Below are 7,135 nucleotides of genomic sequence, written 5' to 3' on the forward strand. Positions count from 1 at the left end.
GCTTTTTGCACAACAGCAGGGCCTTGTTGACTCACATCGAGCCTGCCTGCCACTGTAGTCATCCCCTCCACTCCACACAATTCCTGGCCAGGTAATGGCCACTCAAGCCGATTATTCCTCCTGCCTGGCTGCAAAATTTAGCACTTGCCCTTATCAGCCACCTTCCTCTTTTACTTTCTCTTCTGATTTCTCCAGTCTGCCAGAGATCACTTTGAAATATGTTTCTGTCCAAATTGTGGCTTATCCCATGCAGTTAAAGAGTAATTCTTTTTTGGGCTGTGTTTTCCCCTCTTTGCATAAAAACATTTCCATGAACTTGTGCAATAGGCTTCTGCTCTCCCTTCCCAAAAGGGCTCTGGGTACCACCAAAGCTCCATTGGCTCTTTTGGTGACTTCATCTGCTGCTCATAAAAAGCCTCCTCCACTTGATCTCCTCCTTCAGTGATCTTGCCACAACAGCATTTACCTTTTCTCCCCTCTCTTTGATCACTGACTGTGCTTCTCCAAGGGGTTCCTCTTCTTGACCTTTCAATCTTCTCATATCTACTCATCACTGATACAAAAAAAACATCATTCACTGCTTACCTAAAAAAGCTGTTTATATCCATGTTAATATTCCAGCTGCTGTCCCTTCACTGCTAAGCTGATCAGATGATAGTTCTGCTTTTATACCAACACTCACTGCAGCTCCTCTTGTCCCTTGCAAGAGAAAAAAACCCAATCATTGCCAGATCTCAGGAAATGGATTAAGTGCCTCTCCTTGTGAAATTGGTGCTGATGTTTGGGAATTATTCTCAAGGCTGGGATGAGGAGTAATCTGTGTCCCACTGATTGGGCTAAGCCCTAATGGAGCAAATTAGTGCTGTGTATTCATTCCCAGACACCATGATTGATTTTAATGGCTTTAATGCCAATGGCACAGTGTGGGTTGATGTTGCTGTGGAGATCATTTAAATCAGTTTATTATGTGCACCAAAACTCCCTTGTAGCGGAGAGAGACTTTCCAGAAGAGCATGTAGTGACAGGACAATGGGGAATGGCTTTAAGCTGGAAGAGGGCAGGATTAGATTGGGTATTAGGAAGAAATTGTTCCCTGTGAGGGTGGTGAGGCCCTGGCACAGGCTGCCCTCAGAATCTGTGGCCGCTCCATCCCTGGAAGTGTTCAAGGTCAGGCTGTTTGGGGCTCTGAGCAGCCTGGGACAGTGGAAGATGCCCCTGCATGTGGAAGGGAAGTTGGAACTAAGACTTTCTTTAAGGTCCCTTCCAACCCAAACCATTCTTCACCTGGCTTGGTGAAGGAAATCGAATCTTGAGTGCAGAGCTGTGCTGCAATTACAAATCCCTCTAATTTGCCTCACACATCGTGTTCAGATAGTTTCCAACGCACTTGGAGCTGTCACTTGGTCTTACAAGTTTCTCTGAGGTGTCTGTCTTACATCTCTCAGGATCTGGCACATCCATCTGTGCTGGCAGTTCCACACTCGACTCCCATCTGCTGAAGCTGCAGTGGTTGCTGCAAGGCTGGCGCTTCTCCAGGTGCAGCAGCTGACTCAGGGCCTCTTCTCCAGTGCCAGAACCCAGGACACCCCTCTGGCTGTGCTGAGCAGCCAGGACCCCTGCCAGGGGCTCAGAGACCCTGGCACAGAGCGCAAAATGCCCCTGTGGTTCTGATTATGACCCATGGAGCAAGTTACCAACCTTAGATGAAGATCTGCAAGCCACGACAAATTAAGTAGAATGATAGTGAATTTATCATGGGGTGAAAAAGTAGATTTTGGGCATGTCCAGTCTTTCTCCTTCTTCTTGGCCTCCATCTTCTGCTGTGATGTTGGCACTTTTGGATTGGTTTAGAGTAGAAGCTCACTGTCTAACATAGGTGATAGGTATTGGAAAGTAATTGTAGATATTGTACACATAGTTTTTAGTATAAAGACATAACACTGCCCTGGGGGCAGGCAGAGTGCCTGGAACTGCCCTGCTGAACGGACCTCATCTGGACAGGAGGAAATATTTTATAGATAGGATACAATAAACAACCTTGAGGCCAAGAAATTAAGAGCTCTGACTCCTTCTTCAAGCTCCAGGCTGGGAAAAGAGACTTTCAAACTTTTCTTGGGGTCCCTCTGAGCAGCGAGAGGCGCTGAGACTCCAGTCCCTCCTCAAAGGCATGAAAGGTGTGTGTGACCGTGTTCACAGGGGTCTGAGGATGAGGAAGGGACAAGGATCTGACTCCATGTTTCAGAAGGCTGATTTATTGTTTTATGATATATATTACATTAAAAGTATACTAAAAGAATAGAAGAAAGGATTTCATCAGAAGGCTGGCTAAGAATAGAAAAAGAAAGAATGATAACAAAAGCTTGTGTCTCAGCTCTCTGTCTGAGCCAGCTGACTGTGATTGGCCATTAATTAGAAATAACCACATGAGACCAATCACAGATGCACCTGTTGCATTCCACAGCAGCAGATAATCATTGTTTACATGTTGTTCCTGAGGCCTCCCAGCTTCTCAGGAGGAAAAATCCTAAGGAAAGGATTTTTCATAAAATATGTCTGTGACAGGAGTGGATATCCCTCCTTGGCTACTCCAGTAGTTTTGCATAAGAAGCATTCACAGGAGTGGTACAAAACTTCTGTGTAATTAACAAGCTGTTTAAAACTAAAAAGCTGTACACACCTGTGTGAAAAACACGTTAAAGGCAAAAGAAACCCAAAAACTCTCTTTTTTCCCCTTCCAGCTAGCAAAGAGGTAACACCTCTTGCTGTTGCAAGCAAAACAGCTTCAGAGAAAAGATTTGGATTCTTGAAGGATCTCTCAGAGAAAATCCCATGTTAAGTGAAGTGCCTTTAAATGCCACAACAGTATTTAGTGATGGCTCCAGGAAAATACACAAATCAGGAATAACATGATATGACCAAACAACTAAAACATGGGAATCAGACATTCAAACAGTCCAAGGTTCTGCTCAAATTGTCAAATTAGCAGCAGTAGTTAGAGCATTTCAGCTGTTTCAGGAGCCTTTCAATTACAGTTGATTACAGTTTCTGCTTATGCTGCTAATGCAGTTAAAAGAATAGAAAGATCATTCTTAAAGGATGTTAGGACATTCTCAACCAGAAAATCTTAAATTAACAAACCAAAACCACTACAGCTACAACTGCAGTTTGTCAGTGTTTGCACTCCTTCTGTTCCAAATATTGATGGATTTTTGCAGAGCTTTGCCTCATGTGTGCCCTGGCATTCTCTGAGACCCAAATCAAAGGCCAGGCTTCCTCCTTAACATCACCATTTTACACTCTGTGCCCATCCCATAATTTATCTGCACCAGATGAAAGCCACAATCTTATTCCACATGTTTTTCCAACTGATGTTTTACCAGTGAGGCTGATGGTTACTTGTACAAATGTCACTTTATAGCATATTTCAGATGTAGTTAACTAAGCAAACTATGATTTAGAGTAAATTGTTTTGTTTAAGAACACTATTTTCTAGTAAACTCTTCTGTAGTAAAATTAGAATACGGAGGGTAGGGAAAAAACTGTGTCATTTCAATCAGAAATTGTATTTTGATGATCCTTGTGGGTCCATTAAACTCAGAATTTTCTGTGACTCTGTCATTCTGTAATTTGCCATTATGTGGATGTTTCTCTGCAAGTTGTGAATTTTTAACAATGTAATGAGACAGCTGCTTCAGCGTCTCTATTTATGGCAAATATAAAATATCTGGCTCTTCTCTTGATTTGTTTTTAATTGCTCAATGTTTTTGCTGCATTTTTTTCCATAAATTTCACCCCACATTCTAACCATGCTCCATTTCCTTACCAGAGAGACAAACCCTTGACTTTTTAATGCTGAAACTGGTCCCTCAGCTTTAGACCAGTCACATCCATTTGGAAAGTCTTTTCTGTCACTTTTACCACTTGATTAAAACATCCTATTTCTTATTTTTCCTATTCCCACAGCATGCAATATTCCCCAAATAGCTCCATATAATGTATATCATGTGCAGATGGAGACATGCAGCTGTCTCAACTCCTACCATGGCCTGAAACACAAGGAACACTTCAGGGCGAATCTCATGTCCTAAAATAAACTACCATGAACTGCTTTTCTCTGTATTGGTACTTTTTATAGATACAGAAAAAATTGCTGCTTGGACTTTGCAGAGCCACAGGCTGCATTCTTGAGGAGCTTCTCTTTGGTGAGGCCTTTCAGTACCTTCTTTCATGCAAATATTTCTGTGGTTTTCTTTGTGGTTTTTTTTGTCTTGTTTTGTTTTTTTTTTAAACTTTCTGAATAATCTAGAGCAACTTTTTTTAAGAATTACTGTGAGATGATTAGCATGGAGTGTATTAAATTCACCTGCACCCTGTGTTCCACACCACCAAGCCCTGTTCTCAAAAGTGAGGATGGAGCTGTTGTGACACTGAACAACTCATGGTCACACTCTCACAATGGCCTTAGGCTGAAGAAAGGCAGGGTTTCAATACAAATTAGGAAGAAATTTTTTACTGTGAGGGTGGTGAGGATCTGGCACAGGGCTCCTGAAGGTGTGGCTGCCCCTGGATCCCTGGAAGTGTGTGAGACCAGGCTGGATGTGGCTCTGATCACCCTGGCCTAGGGAAGGCGTCCCTGCCCATGACAGGGGGTGGAACAGGATGGTCATTCCCTCCATTCCAACCCAAACCATTCCACGATTCAGCAGGCTCCCTGCCCTGAGATGGGGCATTTCTAGGGCTGCCTGCTCCTCTCTCCCACCTTGCTGGCCTGGGCAATGCCTGCACAACCCCAAGGCCTTTTTGGGGGAGCAGCTCACTGCTGCCCAGCATGAGGCCCCTCACAGACCCCTCAGATGCAGTGGGAATTGCTCCCAAACCAGACAAGCAGCCACTGCCACAGGCTGTGTGACTGTGTTCACAGGATAAGGGAAGAGATGAGGATCTGACTCCGTGTTTCAGAAGGCTGATTTATTATTTTATTGTATATATTATATTAAAACTATGCTAAAAGAATAGAAGAAAGGATTTCATCAGAAGGCTAGCTAAGAATAGAAAAGGAAAGAATGATAACAAAGGTTTGTGTCTTGGATAGAGAGTCTGAGCCAGCTGACTGTGGTTGGCCATTAATTAGAAACATCCAACATGGCCCAATCACAGATGCACCTGTTGCATTCCACAGCAGCAGATAACCATTGTTTACATTTTGTTCCTGAGGCCTCCCAGCTTCTCAGGAGGAAAAATCCTAAGGAAAGGATTTTCCATAAAAGATGTCTGTGACACAGGCTGTGCTCGGGAGCCACTGGCAGCCACATCTGTGTCCCCACTATGCCCCTGGGGACATGAATAAAACATCTTCCAAGGTGCCCTGGCAGTGCCCTTTCTCCAGGGTCACAGGATGAATGAGGTTGGAAAACACCTCTGAGGTCATCAAGTCCAACCTCTGAGTGATGTCCACCATGTCAACTAGACCATGGCATGAGTGACACATCCCATCTCTCCAGGGACAGTGACCACCATGCCCTTGGCAGCCATTCCAATGTCTCATCCCCTGTTCTGTGAAGAACTTCTTCCTAATGGCCACCCTGAACCTTCCTTCCTGCAGCTCCAGGCCATTTTCTCCTGTCCTGTTGCTGTTTGCCTGGGAGAAGAGGCTGATTCCCCCCTGGCTACAACCTGCCAGGGAGCTGTAGAGAGTGACAAGGCCATCCCTGAGCCTCCTTTTCTCCAGGCTAAACACCCCCAGCTCCCTCAGCCGCTCCTCCTGCTCCAGACCCTTCACCACACCCCTCACCATTCTCTGGACACACCCCATCACCCGATTGTCCCCCCTGAACTGAGGTGACCAGAACTGGACACACTCTCTGGAGGCCCTGTGGGAAAACTCTGGGTGTTTCCCTTGGGGATCCGGCCGGACATTGCTGGGCATTGTCAGACATTGCCAGACCATCATCGGACATTGTCAGATACTGTTGGGACATCGCTGGACATTGCCAGACATCGTCAGACATCGCCGGACATTGCTGGACATGGTCAGATATGGTCGGACATCACCAGACATCCCCGGGCATTGCCGGACATTGCCGGACATTGCTGGACATCCCCGGACATTGCCGGACATTGCTGGACATCCCTGGACACTGTCAGACATCCCCGAACATCACCGGACATCGCCAGACATTGCCGGACATCCCTGGACCCTGCTGGACACCGCCGGACATCCTCGTACATCCCCGGACATCCCTGGACATTGCCGGACATTGCCGGACACCCCAGGACATCCCCGGACAGTCCCGGACACTCTTGGACATCCCGGGACACCGCCGGACATTGCCGGACATCCCTGGACATCCCCGGACAGTCCCGGACACTCTCGGACACCCCAGGACACCGCCGGACATTGCCGGACATCCCTGGACATTGCCGGACATCCCCGGACATTGCCGAACATCCCCGGACACTCTCGGACATCCCGGGACACTGCCGGACATTGCCGGACATTGCCGGACATTGCCGAACATCCCCGGACATTGCCGGACATTGCCGGACATTGCCGAACATCCTCGGACACTCTCGGACATCCCGGGACACCGCTGGACATCCCCGGACATTGCCGAACATCCCCGGACATTGCCGAACATCCCCGGACATTGCCGGACATTGCCGGACATCCCCGGACACTCTCGGACATCCCCGGACACCGCCGGACATTGCCGGACATCCCCGGACATTGCCGAACATCCCCGGACATTGCCGAACATCCCCGGACATTGCCGGACATGCCCGGACACTCTCGGACATCCCGGGACACCGCCGGACATCCCCGGACACCCCTGGACACCCCTGGACATTGCCGGACATCCCGGGACACCGCCGGACATTGCCGAACATCCCCGGACATTGCCGAACATCCCCGGACACTCTCGGACATCCTCGGACACCGCCGGACATCCCCGGGCGCTCCGGCCCAGCGCACCGCGCTCCCATTGGCTGGCTCGGAGTCGCCAACGCCCCCGCCCTGACCAATCAGCGCTCGCCGCGCCTCTCCCGCCCCTCCGGGGAGCGGCGGGGGCGGGGCCGGGGCGCGCGGGGGGCGGGGCCGCGGCTCGCGGGCTCCTCTTAAACCCCGCGCATCCCC

The sequence above is a fragment of the Melospiza georgiana genome, chromosome 2 (genome assembly GCF_028018845.1).
Source record: "Melospiza georgiana isolate bMelGeo1 chromosome 2, bMelGeo1.pri, whole genome shotgun sequence".
NCBI lineage: Eukaryota > Metazoa > Chordata > Aves > Passeriformes > Passerellidae > Melospiza > Melospiza georgiana.